This window comes from Miniopterus schreibersii (assembly GCF_964146895.1).
Source record: "Miniopterus schreibersii genome assembly, chromosome: 10".
Classification (NCBI taxonomy): domain Eukaryota; kingdom Metazoa; phylum Chordata; class Mammalia; order Chiroptera; family Miniopteridae; genus Miniopterus; species Miniopterus schreibersii.
Window position 1 is genome coordinate 68,868,197 of NC_138110.1, and position 22,151 is coordinate 68,890,347.

Sequence of the window (22,151 nt, forward strand, 5' to 3'; positions counted from 1 at the left end):
GCTCTAACCAACTGAGTTACCTGGTGAGGGACTCTAATGTTTTTCTTTAGTTCTTTAGACATGAGTTCTTTTAGTTCTTGAACATATTTATAATCGCTGATTTACATTTTCTCAATGCCTAGGTGTCCTCAGGGGAAGTTTCTGTTGATGGTTTTTCTCCTGATTAAGGGCCATATTTTTTTGATTGTTTCAATATTTAGTTAAAACTGGATATTTTAAATAGTATAATGTGGCAATCCTGGAAACTAGATTCTGCCGCACACACAACTCCCATCCTTTGTTGCTCCCACTGTCTGTTTGTTTAGTGACTTTCCTAAACTACTTCTGTAAGGTCTGTATTCTTTGTTGTGTGTGGCCTGAAGTCTCTGCTCAGCTAACTTAGTGATCAGCTAATGAATGAATGGATTTCCTTAAATGTCTTGTGTCAATAAATCTCATAGTCTTTACTGAGAAACTCAGTGTTTCCATACTCTGGCAAGCAGTTTACCACACTGCCTTAGCCTTTGCTTCTTGCTTATGCAGAATCTCAAGGTCATGCGGGGAATAGGGCTTTCTCAGATCTTTCCTGGGAATGCACACAGCCCTATGCATGTGCATGATCTTCTAAAGTGCCAGAAGTATATTGGAGCTTTTCGAAGCCCCTATGGACATATCTTTTCTCAGCTTCTCTTTTTAAGGTTTTTTAGTCAGCCTCTTGTTTGCCCCAACAGTTATCACTGCTTCAGGCAGCTGCTATATTAAACATTTTTTGCTGATTGTTTTTGACAAATGCCCCGGGAAAACACTGTTCACACTGATTGAGTTCTAAATCATGCCAAATGAAAACAAGCCCCAGAGGTGGTAGTTTCCAGAAAACTTTCATACAGGTCAGGGAGTGACAATTCTCTCTGGATGGGAAGCTCCAAACAAAATATATCCCCTCTCCATTGGAATCTAGGCTCCTGGTTTCAAGGTTACTATAGAACTTGGAAAAGGGATTGTAATAGAGAGAGTCAGTTGCCACAAAGTTTGCTGTTCTAACATAGATTTGGACATTTTTCTTGAATAAATGTTCCTCAGATTGTCACAAACCTTTGGTTAATTTCCAGAGCTCTAAAAAAATTGATTTTGACAATTTTTGCCAGTGGTCTCATTGCTTTTATGGAGGAGCAGATTTTGGAGGTCCTTACTCCACCATTACAAAAGTGTTTCTCCCATAATCACAATTTTATTCTTAAAATGTTGACTCCAACAGGTCTCCAGTCCAGACATCAACTCTCATATCTCACTTTTCAATTTTAACTCAGACTCTGTCCTTAGCATCACCCAGAAAAACAAAGGGGTTAAAAAATACATTTCAGAGAATACTTTTTTCTTCTCTAATAAAAGTGAATGTCATTTGGTAGGCTGAATAAATAAGTTTTCAGAATTTCCAAGGCATTATGAGATGCACACTGCAGGTAGAGCACGGCAGCTCACCTGAACCAACAGTGTCACTTAAAAGCACTTTTGAAATAATTTTAATATTTCCATCCTTTTAAAGAAGAGTAATACAGTTACGTGAAATAAAAAATTTTAATAAAATTATGCATTTTAGTCTTTAACCTTGTCCAAAGTGACCATCTCTAAGGTGCTTCTTGGTGTTTATAACCTTAATTTTAAATTATGTACTTCTATTTTTTCATTTACCAACTTTGGATAATATGTATTAACTCTCTTTTAAACATTAGAACATGATCTAATTGACACTTTCTTCCCTATTTGAAGACTGACACTTTCTTACACATGTAAATTTTTGGTTTTCTATTGGTTAATTTTATAATATTATATATAACTTTATTGTGGCAGCTACGGGGGAAAATAGGAAACAGAAGACAAATTCAGGGGCTACTATTATAGACCAAATAGACATAATGGCGGCTTAAACTAAGGTAGGATCTGTGGAAGGTTAAGAAGTGGTTAGACTTAGAAAATATATTGAAGTAGAACAATTTTGCTCAGGGGTTAGATTGCCTGTGAAAGAGATCAGAGAAATAAGACAAGATTTTCACCCTAAGGAACTAGCCGCTATTTATTAATATAGGTAACAGTGGGAAGGGGAGCCATTTTAGAGTTAAAAATCACAAATTCTACTTCATATATGGTAGGTTATACATCCATATTTGCTCTATATTTCAGTGCGGTTATTGAGTAGGAAGTTGGATATAGGAGCTGGAATTCAGGAGATAAATCAGGACTGAATGTGTAAATAGGAGAGTACCAACACCATAGATGCCATTTGAGGTTCTAGGATTGGATAAAATCGCCAAGAAATGAGAGTATAAAGATGAAGAAAAGCCAAAAAGGAGAGAAGGAAACTAAGATGCTTCTGGGTGCTCGTTTAGTGAACGGGACACCTGGTGACATTGTTAGTTACAGCTGTGAGAAGAGTATCCATCATCTGAGATGCCATTGATCCTTCAGATGAGGGTATTCAGTCAGAAGCTAGGAATGTGACTCTGAAGCTCATGAGGAGATGGGACTAGAAATATACAATTAACAGTCATACCTATATAAGTGATGGTTAAGCTCAAGGGCACGTGCCAGGTTTTTTTAAGACGTGAAGGAAGGAATGGGGCATTGGGTTCCCTTGATGTACCTGGTCAGTACAGGAGTCTGGGAAATCAATCAGAATTTTCACATATTAATTGGAATTTAAGTAATGATCACTTTTATACATACCTCCGAGGACTGTGAGAATAAAATGAGACCACGTGTGTGGCAGTGCTTTAGAATTCGTACAGGGCTGTGTAACTGTGAGCTGTTCAACACTCTTCTCTTTGGCTTGGAATACAGAAGTTTTCCTGGTGGAGTCAGGACACGTTCCATGGACATATGGAGCTCCCAGAGGGCTTGCGTGGGGCTCAGGGAAATGTCCAGCGTAACCTGCTGAGCATCACAGTTTTTCTGCTTCAACCCATCTGCTATGAAAAATGAAGAGCCAACAAAGAATAGAAGGAAACAGAGGTGAGGGCACCTGCTAGAGCAATTTAAGAAATAGAATGGTTGGTACAGAGAGTGAGGTGAAGCCAGAGGTTAAGGAAGATGAAAGCTCATTGGACATGACCAAGACATCGTGGATGCTTCTGCTGAGACATCAGAGCGTGCCTTGCCCAGCCCGGTGACTGCGAGCTGGCAGAAGTGCACTGCCCTGCGTGGCCAGCACTGATAGAATGGTCCCAGATAGCCTTGCCCCATTCCCAGCCCAAATCCTGAACTATCCACCTCGCCCCATCTCAGCCTGGTTTTCGCTGCTGGAGTTGCTGGCTCTTGGAATTAATTCCTCCTTAAGACCTCATATCATTCCCTCGAAACCAGTGGTCAGCATGGCTGCTCGGTTACGACTCCTGGCTGACTCTCTCAAGTATTTTTGAGTGCAACTGCCCACCCAGTTCTCACTTACGCTCCTTATTAGGTATTGATCTCTGAATTCCCTCCCGGATTATACTTGGCACGCTTTTCCCTTGAATGTGTTGCTTCTGTTTACTCCAGGTAATCCTACAGCCAGAGTAGATCCCTCTCTTGGAATTCACCCCAACCGAACCTCATGGTCAGCGCTCCATAAACTCATCCCATTAGCAAATGAACCCCTAAAGCTGCTAATGAAAAAAGTCATACACAAACCACAATATGTTGAAGCAGAGAGGTCAGCTGTAAGGCGAGGGTGTGATAGTTAATTTTATGTCCACTTAACTGGGCCAGCTGCCCAGACATTTGGCCGAACATTATTCTGGGTGTTTCTGTGAGGGTGTCTTTGGATGACATTAATATTTAAATCGGTAGACTGAGTAAAGCAGATTTCCCTCCCTAACATGGTGGGCCTCATCCAGCCAGCTAAAGCCCTGGAGAGAGCAAAAAGGCTGAGAAAGTTACTCTTGTCTGGCAGTCTTTAAACTGGGACACTGGTTTTTTCCTTTAGATTCAAACTGAAACTGCCTCTCTTCCCGGGTCTTGAGCCTACTGGCCTTTGGACTGGATCTACACCACCATCAGCTCTCCTGGGTTTCCAGCTCGACGACTCACCCTGCAGATCTTGAGACTTGTCAGTCTCCATAATCACATGAGCTAATTCCTTATAATAAACCTCTTCACGTATATAGGGGTGAGCAAAAGTAGATTAATAATAATAATAAATACCGAAATAAATAATGCCAGAATAAACTCTGTGTTTCACATACTCACAACAGTAAACCTACTTTTGCCCACCACTGTATATAGAAGGAGAGGGAGAGAGAGAGAGTGTGTGTGTGTGTGTGTGTGTGTGTGTGTGCATGCACGTACACATGAGTGCACGCACTCACACACACACACACATACACAAACACCCACTTTATTGGTTCTATTTCTCTGGCGAACCCTAACTAATATAGAGGGGATGAGTCTGAGGGGCTGGAAGAGTTCGTACTAAAGCATAGTGATTGTGAACTTGGATACCGGGGTTCAAATTCCAGCTTTACCATATATTAGCTGTGCCCTCGGTCAGGTTATCTAACCTCATTCTCAATTCCCTCCTCTGTTTTACCTGTATCTCAACATATTCCAGTGGCGAGCATATGGCAGGTATCAGATGTTGAGTAAATGAACGAATTGATACAGATGAAGAAACCAAAGTCCAGAGCCATTAAATGACACATGTCTAGCTAGTAGCTAAAAAACATTAACCCTCTATATTAAAGCAGTTACAAGTCATTACTTAGAGAAAGTTAAAAATCTCATCAAGTTTATATATTTATCTTGTTTAACCAATACTTCATAATGCCATTCATGATGATTTAAAGTACTTCACAATTTCCTTGTGAGTTGGTTATAATTATTGTCCCCGTTTTACCTGTAAGATAACTGAGGTACCAGAGAGGATACAGAGCTAATAATATTCTTAAAAGACTTACTGGAAGAATACTGTGATCTCTTTTAAAAAGCCTTTTTGAGGTTTGCTAACTTTGGCTACTATTTTCTCCTTCCCTCTAGTCCTAATTGTCACAAGGTCCTTCCTCCCTACTTGACCACAGGCATGTTCCATGTCGCAGAGGTACCAGGATGCACTCATGTATGAAAGAGAGCCTTTAATTTTGATGCATTAAGGAACGGGAATGTGGAAGCACCCAGCCTCTGGGTGCTGAGCCCTCGCCTTCCTGCCTGCAATGCTGTTTTTAGTAAAGAACTAAGTGTTCTTTAAAAGTCTGGGTGTGCGGTCTTGTTTTTTTCTCAATGTAGCAAGCCAGAAAGAGAAACCAATATCCCCGGTGGTCCTTCTCCCTGTTACAAGATATGTCCCTACCTCAGAGGCCTCAGGGAACCAAGACAGCCTAGGAAGTTTATATCTAAAGCATTTATACTTTTGAAAGGTACTGTTAGGTCACTATCTATGACCTAACAGGGTTGGGGGCTGGGGTGAAGGATGAAAGAAGTAGAAAGAGAATGTGGCAAACAAGCCATGTGATAAGCAAACCAAGGAATCAAAACAGTCGATCTGTCAAATTTTATATTCTTGTGCCCAAGCCTTGTGCCCTCACAGTGTTAATGTCACAGGGTACCAGGCATGTCCCAAAGGAGGATCTTGGAGAGGGGGATTCTGAGTTGGGCTCTTTCTAAACTACTTGCAAATTTACTTCGGAAAGGTCATATGATATTTTATAAATTATATATTTTATTTTTCTTCTTTATGAAGTTGTAATTATTGATTCAACCCTGAATTGTGCACCTTACCTGGGAGATACCAGCTAAATATTTTGGATCTAGAGCTATAACACTTTGGGGCATGGTGTACCAGAAAAACCTTCCAGAGACTGAATTAGCATAGTGTAAATATCCATCCAGCAGAGCAGGTAATTTTCTTGTTACTCATCGAATGAGTTCCTAAGCATTAGTTACCCTACATGTTGGCTCTTTGTAGAAATAACTCACAGGTGGCTGAATCATTTCTGAGCAAATTTTTCATCACCTTCCTTCTCTGCGGGATTTAGGGCTTTATAGACCCTGAATAACATGAATCTGCTGGTTCCCTATTGGCAAGGATGACTATGGATTTTTTTTAAACAAGCATTGAGAAATCCCTACATGAAAAATCTCATTATATTAAAAATATATTGAGGGCTACCTGGTCATCCTTAGTAGACTTATATTTATCCAATATTTATGTTTCTCAAATTAGCCTGCTACCTTTCCCAGAACACGATTAAGAGCATCATTTTTAACACAAGCACAGGATGGAAAATGCTGCTGCTACCACGAGATAATCCTGTAGGGCCTGTTGTATTTTCTGTGATGCTTTGAATCAGCCTCTCTCCTCTTATCTGTAATTTTTAAAGATGTCAGTGTGGGGCATCAGCAGTTGAAAACTCAATACCAAGCCAGTCTTCCCCTGTGACTGCCACATAGCTTTGCCTGCAGAATAAAAATACATCACTGAGGTAGTTACTTTTTAAATTTTTATTATTTTTAATTCTGGAAAATCCCTCACCTCCTCCATTCCTTCACAAAACTTTCTACTGAATGACTTTCAACCTGAGGGCCATAAACCTGTTTTATTTCTCCCCCACTGCAGGCTTATTTTCCCCAAGCTTCTGCATGTTAAAAAAGTGACACATTTTAGAAAAAAATCCTGACTCTAAAGGATGTTGTAATGACATTGCATTTGTCGCCTCTTCTCCCAGCCCATTCCAGTTTTCTTTGTAATGAAAATAAGAACCGTAACTAGGAGTTTTATTGGCAACTAACTGTCTAAGGACCTTGCAGATTTTGTTCTTTATTGTCCAAGAATCCTCAATGCTTAATGAATATTGAAATACGCGAATTTCAGCAGCATGCCTTGTTTTAGGAATCCAGCTTTCATAAAAATTCAAACACTATTTGTTAATTATTATTGAAGACATCAACATTTCAAAATACCCTTTGGGCCAGAGAATCTTTAAGAAACAATGGCTTCAATTTATTTCAGTTAAAGGCATCCTTTATCGAATCCTTAGAGATCTGCTCGCTCTAAGGCCCACCAGCCCTCTTACAACTGCTCTCCTCCTTTCCTGAGATATAGTCTCATCGCTTTTCGCTCCCTCTTCCTCTCCCTCCTTCTCTCATCCTTTTCCCTCTTTTACTACCTGTCTCCCTAGAGTGAGCAATTGGAAACCTAAGCTTGGTTCTGAGGCCAGCGAGTGTGTGTGTGTGTGTGTGTGTGTGTGTGTGTGTGTGTGTGGACGGGGGGTGGGCAGGGAGGGGTGCGTCGTTTCCCTGGAGGGGTGTGTGTGTGTGTGTGTGTTGGGGTGGGGGTGGGGACGAGGGTGGGGGTGGGGTGGGGATGGGGTGGGGTGGGGGTGGGGCAGGGAGGGGTGCGTCGTTTCCCTGGAGGGGTGTGTGTGTGTGTGTGTGTGGGTGTGTGGGTGTGTGTGTGTTGGGGTGGGGGTGGGGATGAGGGTGGGGGTGGGGTGGGGGTGGGGCAGGGAGGGGTGCGTCGTTTCCCTGGACCGGAGGCAAGGATTTTCCATTGCCTAAAAGAGACCATCAAGTTTCAGCTCCGCCAGGCACGACTTCTAATCGCCTCCTTCCGGGGAAAGTACAGGCAGTTCCTCCGCAGAGGTCCCCACCTCCCACGCTCCCCGCTCGCCTCCCGGGGAGCCGCGGGGCCTCCGGAACACCCGTGAATCATCCCCAGGCTGCGGCCCGGGCGTGTGCGCGCCCCGCCCCGCCCCGCGCCCCGCGCGTGAGGCAGGCAGCGAGGGGCCTCCGGGATTGTTGCTTTAGGGAATGATTTTAATCTGCCACATGACCACAAGGAGCCTTTCTCGCCCAAGCCCTGTTTTGCGCACCAGAGGGCCCCCAAGCCGGCCTCGACTAGTACCCAGGTCTGCCCACCAGAATTTCACGGCGTCCCGGCGACCCCCGAACCCGCAGCCCTCCGCGCTCCCCCCGAAGCTGCGCGGTTCTGGAAGGCGCACGCGCCTCTGTGGACCACTCCTGAGAAACCCAACGTTCAAACCCAGGCTCTCCTTGCAGATTCAGCCGAAAGCAGCGTCATCTCTTCGCCCTCCGCAAACAAGCCTCAGCTCTCCAGCCTTGAACTCCGGCGACCCGCGCCGCGCGGGTTAACGACCCCTCCCTCCCCTTCCCCCAACTCGTTCGCCGTCACTCCGCCGTCCTCGCTCCGACGGACTTTAGAACACCGGGTGCGAGTCTCTCTCCCCGACCGACCACGTTCATGCGAACTCCAAGCTCTCCACGCTGCTCTGATGAAACGGAAAAATCACTCATAAAAATAGCAACCCACGCAGCCCGTCCATATATGGAGCCGGGGATGGTTGCCAGGAATGCCCCTTCGACCCTCTTCTTTAGAAAAAAGAAATTGCAGTTGAAATGCACCCCACCCCCGCCCCCCAGCCCTCGCCTTCCACTCCTCTGCCTCCCCCCTGCTATGACTCAACCGAGACAGCTCACCGGGGGAAATTTTTATGCAAAATCGCACCTATATCATATGCATCCATCCATATATATCACACAGACACACCTATATACACGCATAAATAGCGCATATACAAACGATATCAGAAAACCCAGTCGCGAGATAAACATGTTTGTCCCGAGACCGGGCGTGAAAACGGAGTTATAAGAATCGCCCCATCCGGTGGTGTATGAAAGGCTGGAATACAAAGGTTTGCGGCGAGGCGCACGGGGAGCTGAGTCAAGCGCGGGCGCGCGCTGCGGTCCCTCGCCTCCCGCCCCGCCCCGCCCCCGCCCTCCCGGCGCACTCCCCCGCCCCTCCCGGAGGTGGCTATTAAAAGCTGCTGACGTCAAAGCGACGGCCATCTTTGATGAGGGCAGAGCTCACGTTGCATTGAAGACGAAACCTTAGGGAGGTCAGGCGCCGTCTTTCCTTCCCTCCCTGCCCGGCGGCTCCTCCACACTTGCAACCCGCGGGGTCCGGCGCGAGCACCACCCTCCGGAGAAGCCCAGGTAAGGAGCCCCGTCCCCAGGCCGCGGACCTGGCTGGCCGGCCGGCTGGCCGCTCCAACCCCGAGGGGTCCGTAGCTGGGCAGACCTGCGGGAACTTGGGCAAATACAAGTATTTGTGCGACTAGGGTGCGGTATTCCGCGTGTGCGCGTCCGGCTCGACTCTCGCCCGGGGCTTTGTAAAGTATTTTCTAGGTGAGCTGCTGGGGGAGGGAGGAATGGGGACACTGCGGCTGGAGCGGTCGGCAGGACGCGCAGGGATACGTACTGAATAACAACTTACTCTTTTGGAACAGCGGTGGGATCCTCTCTTCCATTTTCAGAGGTGTTTAGGCGGCTGGGTGGTTGTTCTGTGTGTTTTTTTTCTTTTTCTGTAGACCAAAACAAACCAGCCCTGCCATTCTGACAGTGTTCGTGTGGCCGTGGGCGGTAGGGCGTTATTGCCCGGGGAGGAGCTGGGGGAGGCAGGGTGTGGGCGCCGAGGGGGCGCAAGGAGAAGGCGGAGTTCCCGCCCGGGGCCGGCGGAGCCTCGGCGGCGGCCCCCGAGCCCACGACTTGCTTTATGCCGCCCGTGCCTCGTCTCCCGCGCGCCGGCGGGAGCGGCGGTCGTGCGGGCGGGAGGGCTCTGCGGGGAGCGGGCGGCCGGTCGCCGGGACTGCGGAGCCCGCGGAGCCCCGCGCTCAGCACCCTGGACAGCGGCGCCCGGCGGCGGGCGGCGGGCCGACCTTCAGCACCGCGGACAGCGCCCGGCCGCGCGCCGCATCTGCCGCAGGGCCGCCCGCTTTGCAGCGCTGGACGCCCCAGGGCTGCAGGCCAAACCGCCTCTGGGAGCCCCCGGCCTTACAGACACCCCTAAGAAAGCAGACACCCTTACAGGCACCCCTAAGAAAGCAGACACCGGAGGCTGAGAAAGAAAGAAAAAAATAAATCCTGCCCGCAGGGAATCCTTTGCAGGCAATTACCTGCTCTCTCATCCCCTCGGCTCCTGCATAGTTTCAAAAAAACAACAGTCTACTTGTGGAAATTTTATGTGCGGCCCTCTTCCCCTTTTTTTTAGTTAGGAAATAAACACGTTTTGGGGGAAAAAAATCCTCATTTGTCCTCCAGTTAGATATCAAGTGTTTTGTTTGTTTTTGTTTTTAGCACAGAGTAGATCTGTCTATAGATTTTGGGTGGGCATGAATGAGGTATACAGGAAGATGCCAATATGATGTGTCTATAGGAGAGACATATTTCATACATATTTCTATTTGATAAAAATATGGAGGTAGTTGAACTAAGCAGAATCAACTTTAAGAATGAATCCTTCATCTTTATTCTTCTCCCCCATGCTTGTACTTAGGCACGAACCCAATCACACAGCCAAAAAATACATCTCTGAGAAATATTACAGTCCTATAGGGTATGTATTTAACCTCTTTGGCCATGGTTTCAGAGTGAGTGGAAGTATTTCCTGTGGCCATTGGTTATCTCAGGTGATAGTTTCTGATTTTAACAACACTAAGACTGGTTTTCCTTGGGAGAATCCAACTGTATCCTTCAGGGTAATGTGGTGAAAGGACCATGGTGTTAGACTGAAATTGGACTCTGACCTAAAGATCTACTGCAATTTCTGTTATAGCACTGCGGGGTTCTTGCGGAGGCCGTGATAGGTACTTTAACCATTGTCTACTCTGAGAGTCGGAGCCTCTGAGTGAACACAAATTATCACAAGGATATTTCCAACTGCTTTCTATAGTTAAAATTTGCATAAAATGATCAGGAGCAAAACTGTACTATATAAGCAGTTGTTAAATAAGAGTAACCGTATATTATGTAAGGACATATACAACGCATTGAAGAAATGCTATTTTGATCTCCTGAAAATCCTCAAGGTCTTGGATCATGTTTAGTTAGTTAGAACTCCAATCATTTATATACTAGAGATGCTAAAATGCCCTGTCCACAAAGAGAAGGTACTTCCTCTCAGCTATTTATTTCCTAGTGTTTTTTATTTTTATGGAAAACCATGTGTTTCCATGTAAGTATATATTGATTTGTTATTGTGTATAACTGTAAAGTTATTATTCAACAATATATAACTGCATGGAATAGTTTTATAACTCTTCAATATGCAGATGGAATAAACAACTGTGTTTAACTGATGGGAGGAGGGAAGAAAAGACGGGTAGGAGTTATCAGAAGGCTTTGACTTTATGCTGCATGTCCAGACAGCTCTCTGCGTAGTTGCGTCAAATGAAAAAGCCTAGCGCTGCCGGAATTACGTGCTTGGACATTAGTAATTACTGCTGGGTTTGTTTGCTAGTGGAGGACTGGAGTGGGGGCGGGGGGGCAGAGGTAGAAGACTGCAGTGAAGCTGGCAAAGGGCACAGATCTGGGAGGAAGTGGCGATGTGCACAATTATGGAGCTAGTTCTAGAATAGCTTACTGAGAAATCAAAGGAAAACATCACTGAAGCATGAATTTAACATTTACATTATTGATAAGCTTCAGGGGGGAAAAATCAAGAGATTTCCTGTTTTAATTTTTAAACTTTAAAAATTCAGGGCAATACAGAGAGAAGAGGCAGGAGCAGATGGACATAGGGATACGCCAGGAAACATTCATCCAGACCCTCTAAGGGTACCTGCTTTGTGGTTCATTGGCATTTTATGCATTACCACCTTGGTGCTCAGAATACAAAACAGTAATCTCCTTAACCTCTCCATGGTAAAATCTCCAGAGAATTCAGTTTTATTTTTACTCTGTTAAACATGCACAAACACAATGCAAACTGCCCCTTAATTAGCTTGTGTAAAGACATTGCTAAGCCCTGAGAGTTAACCCTGGAGTGATGGTGATGAACCGGAAGACTGAATGTTTCTGCCTTCAGCAGAGCCTTTAGGTTTTGATGATTAGTAGGAATGAGAGATAATTTGAGAAATAAGCTGAGAGAGGAGACATAAAGGATAAAATAGATAAATCTGATTTCTAGATGATGTTCTACGAATGAACTATTTTTCTCACATTGCGGAACTGCTTTACAGTGCTATAAAGATAAGAAAATTGGTGTTTACAGCCTCTGTGCTAGATCCGTTTCTGCAGTGTCATCCCTTATCAGCAGGGACCAACCTAATAGGGAGATATTGATCATTCAGTCAGCACCAGGTACGTAAGTGAACCCCCTTGAGGGTCTAAAATCTCATGCTTACATGGACAGTGGACTACTCTGATGTGAGAGAGGAGGCAGGACTTGAACTGGCTTTTGGAATTAGAGAGAGGTGGGGGAGGTCTGCTAAGTAAAAGTTACAGCGTAGGCAGAACTAAAGTTAGGCAAGCCCAAATTATGGTCAGCAAACCCTAAAAATGCCCATCCATCTGGGTGGAATGTGAAGCTTGTGTAGGGGAATGTGCTGGGATAGAGAAGTGGAGCCTTCTGTGGAAGGCCTTGAATGCCAAGCTGAGGACTTGGTACCTTATCTTCTGAAGTTGACTTCTGAGCAGAAGCTGATATGACAAAGTAATCAGGTATTTTTTAATATCTAGGAATTGCTATTGACAGAGTAGATCGAATTGGCATTCTTCCAGAAATAGAGGGAGGCAATTGGTATCATAAGGGATGATTAATTTTTAAAAAGAATCAGTCCTCACGTAGGCATATTTAGGACTACTCCTCGGGATGCAGACAGACTTATACATCCTGCCCAGAAGTTAATTGTAAGTCCAATTTTCCATTACTAACTAAAACAAATTATTCAAGAGGAGCACCTATAGGAGAGATTGAAAAGCAGGTCAGGAATCTGGTGATGAGAGGTGCCCAGAAGATATGCTTGAATAATAACGATGCATAACACTCTCTTGTACCTTCTGAGTATGCTACACTGTCAAATACACTGACTGGATGGGTAAAAAACATGTACCAGTTTTTCTGTGCATGTTTCAGACAGCATGATACATAGACCTAGCCCCAAGTGGCTAAAACTGGGGGGAGAAAAAGATGTTATGGTAAAATTTTGGGAGACTGAAGTGAAATGGGCATGATATGCTGTTCCTTTTCCTACCACCCTTGCTGGCATTTGCTGGTTACCCTCTCTTAAGGCCTAGCTTGAGGTCTGAACTATACCCATGTCCTTTTTAATCTTTTGCTCTCACAGCAGAGCTTCAGAATTCCAAATGCTGACGGAACTGCTGAACCAAAATAGTCAATGGCTTCGTGTGGAGGAAGACATGGCAATTGCAGACGTAAATCTTGCAGCTCTTTCCATTCTGGCTCTGAAGTGTCAAGGGACTATCCTCATCTGTCCTTTACCAAACGCTGGCAGAAAAGACATCCTTAGGATAACATTGTGATTTTCAGCTGACTCCCTGGGGGAAATCTGGAGGTAGTGACGTTTGATGCTTTAGAGGAGGTCAGGCTGGAGGGTATTATACTGAGTGCAGAGGACTATCCAAATATCAGTTACAGTGGAAGGAGAAGATGTGACACAGCAGTGAGGAAGCAGGACATGATGAGTGGACAAGGAATTTTTAAAAAATTAATCCTACAGGAGGAAAGAGACTTAAGAGAAATTTTCAGGGACCTCCGGCCTCACTATGAACTCTTCAAAATTGCTATTATTGCTGTAATGATGGTAGCTACTCATTTCTGCATAATTTTTTCACAAGGATCTCATAGCACTTTACCCAATATAAAAGACCAAGAAGTGTCTGATATCTAAATGAATGATGCCAGCCATAGTTGTATGAGTTTATATATAATATCAGATAACATTTAGTAAGCCAAAGTCTGACTTAGCAGGACAGAGATACCCAAAGCAATGATTAATCAGAATAGGCCTAAGGGGGAAGAGTGAGCCCTAATTCTGAAAGCTTTTATGTGTACTAGCTCACTGAGTCCTCCCAACAACCTTGTAGCCAGGGTACTATTATCATTTTCATTTTATGGAGAGGGAATCAGAGGCAGAGAAAGGCTAAGCAACTTGCCTAACATCACAGAGCACAGCCAGGATTTAAGTGCAGTCACTCTGACTCCAGAGACTAAGCTCTCTAACTACGTACGGTGCTACCTCTGGCATCATTCACATTTTTCATTGGCCAGAGGAGGCACAGAGAATGCACATGATTTTTTGACAATATCTTTTCTCCCTCAGTTGGGCAGCTGGGCGTGATGGCAAAGGATGCTGATCAGCAGTCGGGAGACCTGGTTCTAGCCCTGAAGCAACTGCTTGTAATTTCCTGCTTTGGAATCACACCATCTTTAAATAAGTCACCCAACCACTGTTGAACTCAATTTCTTCCTCTGTGGAATGACAGGGCTGGACTAATGTTTTCCAGTATTTCTACCATTCAGAAGTCAATGAAATCAGTACTGAAAGCCCTGCGTAATAGGTCTGGGCCCAGTGACCTGATGTCTCAGCTGGCAGTGCTTCAATACTGCTTCCCTAACTGAGCAGACTCCCTGCCCACCATACTATTAATTACACCCACAGCCTCCCTCTTACTCAAATCACCCCTCCCTCCCTCTCCCTCTCTCTTCTTCTCCCCCTCCCCTTCTACTTCCCTCCCTCTCCCTTTCCCTCCCTCCCCCTCCCTCTTTCCCTCTCCCTCCCTCCCCCTGTCCCTCCCCCTTCTTCTCCCTCCCTTCCTCTCCCCCTCCCTCCCCCTCTCCCTCCACCTTCCTCTCCCTCCACCTTCCTCTCCCCCTCCTTCTCTTCCTCTCCCCCTCCCTCTCCCTCCCTTCCCCTCTCCCTCTCTCCGTCCCCCTCCCTCCCCCTCTCCTCTCAATAATTGCTTTGCCGTCATCTTTCTGAAGTCTTTCCGGTCTGGCTTTAGAAGTCCTGGCTTTTTCCCCAAAGCCCTGGTCTGAGTCATCCCAGCTTTGGGGATCTCCCATCCGTCTCAATCAGATTTATTGCAGTCTGGCGCAGACCATTCTCTACAACCTGCCTAAACTTTTTATCATTCTTTTTTCAACCAATTAACTCTTTTAATTCCTTTCTAGACCCACTTTTAATCATCTCCTGCAGCCACTTTAATTCTGAATTAAAGTAATTTATTAGCTGCTATTTCCTCACCCCTTTTTTCTCCTGTCACTTTAGAAAAGAGGAAAGAGAAGCTTTTATCGAATCTGTGAGCCTTTACATACTTAAAAACTAATATTTCCATATGACCTGAGTCACAGGATATGAGTAGCCAGCTCAAACTTAATCGAATCTGGAGGATGGGGGTGTACGTGGTAAAAATAACATTTCAAAACATCTTTAAGCACAAATCGTGAGGGGACGAGGGAGTTTTAAAGCCTACGAGTTTTAAAGTTCAGAGGCTAGTAACTGGTGGTATGATATTAATTAAACCCATAGTCACATGTGAACTAATTCACACGTTTCCAAAAAGCCATGTTCGTGTTGCTACAGCCCCATTGCTACTGCAGATCCCCTCACCTGTCCAAAGCCAAGCGTGATATTCCGAGAGGAGATCCTGACAGCTCTTCCTCCTGCTGACTCACGGAGGCTGGCGTCACGGTGACTAACCGATGATGAGAGCAAATCTGTAAGCCCCCAAAGAGATGGGAAAATCCTGTTTAAAGCACTTCCCTTTAATGTTCCCTTTTAAATGCTTAACAACCATCCCAGAGAAAGTCAAAGGGAATTCCCATGTCTGTACCAGATTGATGCTAAACAACAGCTGTACTAGGATTATGGATTGCCTTCTTTGGTCCAGAAAAAAATATATTTGATCCTGTCAGCTAATATCCAGTGAAGGGAAAACTAAAACAATCCACTTATCTTTTCTTCCGTGTTTGGGTTTTGTTGTTGAACTGATTTGGTTTCTACTACCCAAAGATGCCTAATTCTCGCGTCTTAAATTGAGACTGTTGGCACATTCTGCTGACTCACCTCGTCTTGTCCTCCAAAGTCCACTTTGTACTTGAAGAAAAAGGTTATTTTCCTGCTAAAATAGTACATTCTATAAAACAGCCATCTGGTCTCAGCCTCCCCATCACTTCCTATATCCAAACTAGTCACAGATTTTGAACTCGGGAGATTACTCTTCATGCCTGTAGGCTTGAATTAGTGTTTCTGTCCTTTACTGATGACAGCATGTAAGAAAATGAGTCTCTTAGGTGCCCCCCTGAGGCCAGAGTCACCCTGCTCTCCTGCCTCCTTCCTGTTTTAGAGAAATCTCTCAGCTGAGTGTTGAGAGTCCTGCAAGTTAGACAGAGCTCCTTTTCCATGGAAAATCTCACACCAAATCACTGACCTTCTTTTTTCTATACATCTTTTGTACAGTTTCAAAGAATATTGACTGGCAAATTACAAAACAGTGTATTTCTTAACTGTATCTGCAGTTTCTGAGGTTGGTCTAATAGGTAAATCACACTGTGACTTCTCCATTGATAAACAGAAATTAGAGGGAAACACCAATAAGCCTTCTAGAAAGAAATAGGTAGTAGTGCCATAGACTGAATTTTTCTTTTATTTGGAAAGTTCATTATAACTTCACTGTAACACTAGAAAGCAAGATAGTATTCCTGATTTAAGGCTGAGAAATTGTTGAATATATCTGCTTTTTCTAATACCAAGATGACTATCCCTGTATTCCTCAAACATAAATCACCTATTATTATGGCAGTCTTCATTAAGTAATTCATTCAACAAATATTTGAGCATCTGTCATGTACCAGGAAAACATTATACTGGTTGCTAAAGATAGAGCAGTAAATAAAATAGGCATGTTTCTGCCCTCAATGCATTTTGCTGAGATCTCTTTTGGAGGTAGATTATTATTTCAGGAGACATGTTTCATATGGGATCACTTTTAGAATCTAAGCCATTAATTCAGCCTAAAAATGAACTTGGTTCTCTATCCAAAATGTGCAACTGATTGAAGGTTTCCACTGAGTAGTCAGTATCCACAGACAGACTAGACTGCTACATCCTAAACAGAATATATATTAAGAAACCGCTTTAGCCATCAAGGAACTTAGTAAATATCTCAGTTATGCCCTTGTGTAAATTTGTCTCTTCACATGGCAATTAACTAGGACTTCACTAAAATTTCCCTCAAATACATGTTTATATTCCAGTATTCCAGTCTACTGGGACCTCTTCCTATATAGACCATTTCCCACCACTCAGAGAAAACGGGTCAAGCTTTGAGAAACATGGTGCCTCCTAGACCAGAAAACCTACTCCCAACTCAAATTCATGAGCAAGAATAGTGTAACGGAGAAAGCAAGAGTAGCTTCCTTGCCATGGCCAGTCCACCGCCTACCATCAAACAAGGCTCAAAGATTTAAGATCAGTCCCCCTGGTGTTAGTCCCTCCTTAAGACAGTTTGGAATTCTTGTCTTTCTGACTACACAATCCATGCTGTTACCCACCACCCCATGAGTTTTTCAGTGAGTTGCACACAATCCATCGAGATCTTCTAATAGAAAACATGCTCCTAACATGTAGAACACGAGACAGCAAAATCCAAAGAACTCGGTCCTCTAGAGGAGCTAAAAAGTCAGATCAGGTATGATAGAATGAGTGACCAGGAGAAACTCAATATCCAGACAAGCTCATTGAGCCCTTGATTGAGAGGCAGATGGCTGCATACATAGCCCATCTCTGCCACTTCAACTGTATGACCCTGACCAACTTACCTAACCCGAACCAAGCCTCAGTTTTCACATCTGTAAAAAGAAAGTGGTAGCTGCCACGCACATGTCATGTGGTTGTCATGACACCTAAATGAGCTAATGCTAGTGAAGCACTGTTACCTGCACCATTCTGGGAAAGAGGAGGGACTGTTGTTATCATGTCTCATTGCCTGCTGTTTGCCATGCCAGATTTCCAATGTTCTTCATTGCAGGCTATGCAAGGGCCCTATGCTGCATTTTCTCTTTATAATGTTGAGTTTGCTTTTAGAAACAAAAAGGCTTGGTATCACATATTTTTTAGCTTTAGCAGCATGCATGATAAAATAGGAAAATATGTGTCAGTAGTCTCTGATTTTTCTATTGGAGGATCTCTGGGAATGGCCCTGTGGCTCTCAGGATAACATTTGGAGACCAAAGAGGCTGGGTTATGGCTTAATTAAACACTGGTCCCCTCTTGCTTGATGCCTTGAGTTTTTAAGTCCCTCAAGGAGTTAAAAGAGATGATATGCAAAATTTCCTGCTGTTCTGTAGCTTAAGAAAAAGAAATTTGCTGTAGGCTATGTAGTAAACCATTATTAAAGCCACATCTGTTGGCTTCATTTTGTAATCAGCTTTGTTGTTAAGGTTGGTTGAGAGGGTTGGGTTCCTTATTAAATATTGTGTGTGTGCATGTGTGTTCTTGTATGCACACACACTCTGCAGATAGCGAGGTGCAAACACAGACTGTCTCACAGTCAGCCTTGGGTACAAGATTCCTCCTCCCTGCATTAGCTAGCTATATGAACTGGAAAAAATGTATGCTCCTAAGCCACATTCACAGAATGATTCCCCTCATAGTTGGAAAAGAATTCCAAAGCAACTCTGTATGCAGCAATGACCTAAAATTCTGCTTTTGGGAGATTTTCCTGCAAAGCCAGGTCTACAAGACAAGAGAGCACTTTTGAGCATCTACTATGTGCTAGTTATTATATTACCGTCTGTTGTGGCTAGTGTTATAGTTTCTGCAGCAACCTCCTAAATGATGGGTGTTGTTTTCCACACTTGACTAGAGAGGATACCATTTGGTCAAGGTTCTACCAAAGATCCCAAGGAGCTAATTGCTACTGCTACCTCCTCCTTGAACCTACTGATACACAGACAAGGGCGAGTGATGCAAATATGAGGCTTTTTGTTAAAGCCTGACTGGGAAAAAAATGGTTAGGACCAGCAGCCAGAATCAGCCTACTCCTCTTACTCCTAATCCTGCTCCCAATCTAGACACTGGGAACCCCCAAAGGAGAAAGGGCTGCAGAGATGTGTATAGTAAGACAGGGCAGCTAGAACACCTCAGGCCCCGCCTTCTCCCTCCACCATCCTTCCCGAGGTGCAGAACCTGCCTCAGGAGGGACAGTCAATGTCACCTTACTGTGGGCAGGCAGATCCCAGAGAAAAAGCCAAGTGGAGGGCTGAGCTATGCTTGCTCACTGCCGAGTTCCCATCTCACAGAGCACTTAAGTAAGGGGTGAGAGGGGCAAATAAAGGAAGGGGGGAGGGGATGGGGGAAGCCTTCTTCTCAATACTGGTCTTCCGGAAGAGTGGAGGTTCCTATTTTAAGGTACGAGGTAGAAATTGATGAGTCTCTGAGAGGGAGGAAATGGTTCCTTATTCTTTCACACAGCTAATAAGAGAGAGAACTTGAGTTTGCAATTAAGGTCCCAAGTGAAATACTACTGACCCTCCACAATCAGTGATGCATTGTTCTAGTACACATTCTCAAACTGGGGCCTTTGGACCAGCAGCAGCAGCACCCAAGAGTTGGTTAGAATTGCATTTCTCAGGCCCCCTCCATGCCTACTGAATTTGAAACTCTGGGGGTGAGGCCAGAGTGTTCTGTGTTTTCATCACCAGGGGATTCTGGTGTGTGCTCACGTTCGAGAACCAATGTCCTAGAGACCTTAGTAGCTCCTTCCAGTGTTCACGTTGGTCTTAAACCTGGGTCTGATGAGGATGTGTGGTGTTTCCACTGTTATCTACCTTACAAAAGATGTGACTAGGTACTCAGAGAGAGAAAAGCTGTCCTGGGCCACTGGATAGAAGTCTCCACTCACCTTTCCGACTTAGTAATAACGATGCTATTGTTTATCAGAATGAGTTTGAAGAATGAGGGAGGTGAGAGTCCGCGGAATGAGATTGGGTCTTGGGAGGGAGACAGAGGACTCCTTTGTTATGCTTCCCCCACCCCCTGCAACAATAAATCTCAGAATCCCCTCCAAAAAAACTTACCAAAATTTAAAATCTCACCAACTGATACAACAGCCCCTTCCTTCTTTCTAAAGTCCCAGTTTGCAGCTTCTGAAGGGTATCCACTATGCAAAGGATAAAGCAGTTTCCATTGCTTCTCCTCTGGGCTCCTCAATAAAGTGCCTTAGCTGCAAGGAAGGGGCCTGGCCCTTTTCCATTCATCCCTGCAATTTCTCATTTTCTGCCCTGAGCAAGAGCACCAACTGACCTTGGAAAATAGATCCTAATAGCTTACATCACCCTTCTTTTCTGCCCTCCTCTCATGTAGAATCATAGATTTAGGTTGCTTGGACAGACCTTACTAATGGCATTTTTAAGAAATGACAAATAACTAGACCCAGAGATAAATTACTTGCCAAAGTTTCAGGATGAGCATTGCAGCCAGGGCTGCAAACTCACAATTCAGTGCTCCTTCCACTTCCCTGTGCTGCCTTGCAACTTCTGCCTCCATCTCTTCCAAATTTTCTCTCCAGCACAGGTCCACACTCCAATTAAGAAACTTCTCAGGCTGTTATCCTCAGAAATCTTTGGCCTCAAATGGTGACACAACATCTATAAAAGTGGGGCACGAACATATATAATTCTGCACTGCCAGGCAGAGAGCTTCCTGAAAAAGTTAGCTGTGTTGTTTATATCTATTTGGATTTTTGCACATGTCAGAAACCCAAATATAAGTGGTTTAGACAAAAATGGAGATGGATTGGCTCAAAAAATCTGAATAAATATTGAATAGTCAAACGATTGGAAGGACAGAAAGGTAGCTAGGATTCAGAAACTACTCAAGTCCAATGTTGAAATATAACCGATGCTTGCTTTCTGCCACTTGTCCCTATTTCTTTCATTACACTGACTTCACTTTTCTTGCTAAAAAGCCAGTTCTTCCCTCCACATACCAGAAACATGAACACCCAATTTGTACTTCCAACACATCCCCTATGGAAAAAGGACTGCCATTTGTTGTCCGTCCCCCATGCTCATAAATCTCAGGGAAGGGCTCTGATTGGTCCAGCTGGGCTGGGTGCCCAGCTTACACCAATCAGTTGTGGGTATGGAGTGTCATGGAAGAGTATGTTTACATGGTGGAACCACACAATTCAATTGGGGGAAGAACCAGTTTCAAGACAGACATAATAAGCCATCCTTCCTTCTTTGCTTAAAAGCCTGGGATGGATAAAAATCCGTAGGCAAAATATCTGCTGCTTTAGAAGAAGAAACTAACTTGCCCTCAAGAATGTAAAATAACTTAACCAAAGTGAAGGACAGCTCTTTCACATCTTTCCGGGCTCTGACTTTCCTGATTTTGTAGGATGTTCCCTCCTCATTATAATTCATTCATTCATCAAATATTTATTTTCCTCTAGTATATGCTCGGCTCTGCTCTAAGCAATGGGAATTAGCAGAGAACAAAACTGACAAAGTCCTGCTGTCATAGAGCTTACATTTTAGAGGAGAATGGCAGACAATACTGTAAATAAATAATGCAGGATGGGCATGGAGTGATGACCTCAAGCGTGTGGAGTGCTGATTTAGAGAGGGTCATGGCAGAAGGCCTTTCTGAGAAGGTACATTTGAGGAGAAACCAAATCACCTGAAGCCTCAATGATTTTGACTTCCCACTCACTTACCTTTATTAGAGCCTCAACACTTGATTCCATCATTTATCAGCAATTTGGTCTGAATAATATAGATATGCTTTCCCATTATCCTCTCATTTGCCTCTCAGATTTCAAAATCTGGAGCACTTATAGCTTCAGGGTACAGTGAGAGAAAGTGACTCCATGAAATCCAAACAGCCCACAGTGGCAGAAAGGAAGGATTCTGGTCCTCTGGTCCAAGTTTTTCCTCTCTTGGCTCACTTTGCGTCTTACTATGACCTTGCTATATGCACGGATATCCTGATGAGCTGGGGCACTTATGGTCTCTGCTAGGCTGTTGAACTCAAAAATGAGAGCCACCCTGGCCGGTGTGGCTCAGTGATTGAGTGTCGACCTATCAAGCAGGAGGTCACGGTTGAATTCCCAGTCAGGGCACACGCCCAGGTTACAGGCTTGATCCCCAGTGGAGGGTATGCAGGACGCAGCTCATTAATGACTCTCTCTCATCATTGATGTTTCTCTCCCTCTCTCCCTCTCTCTCCCTCTCTCTGAAATCAAGAAAAACATATTTTAAAAAATGAGAGCCAAACCAAGGATTTTGGCACAGGATAGTTAACTAAGTGGTGTATTTCCCATTAAATCTACAACTCATACTTCTAGTTCCTTCTATAGCTATGTAGGCTGTGTCCCATGTG

At 44.3% G+C, this 22,151-nt stretch overlaps 1 protein-coding gene and 1 long non-coding RNA gene across 7 annotated transcripts in view; one reads left to right on the forward strand and one right to left on the reverse strand.

Moving 5' to 3' along the window:
• The window catches only part of LOC308563265, a 104,709-nt gene extending 95,171 nt beyond the window's left edge, over window positions 1-9,538 (reverse strand). The window contains exon 1 of the long non-coding RNA XR_013999765.1: window positions 9,239-9,538. This is a non-coding gene — a long non-coding RNA (uncharacterized lncRNA). The remainder of the gene's footprint in view (window positions 1-9,238) is intronic.
• SNAP25 (synaptosome associated protein 25) overlaps window positions 8,519-22,151 on the forward strand; it is a 71,254-nt gene continuing 57,621 nt past the window's right edge. For 2 of the 6 annotated variants that reach the window (XM_081150171.1, XM_081150169.1), the window contains exon 1: window positions 8,947-9,150. The gene's annotated coding sequence lies outside the window, so the exon portion shown is untranslated. The other 4 variants (XM_081150167.1, XM_081150168.1, XM_081150170.1 and 1 more) reach the window with 4 other exon arrangements.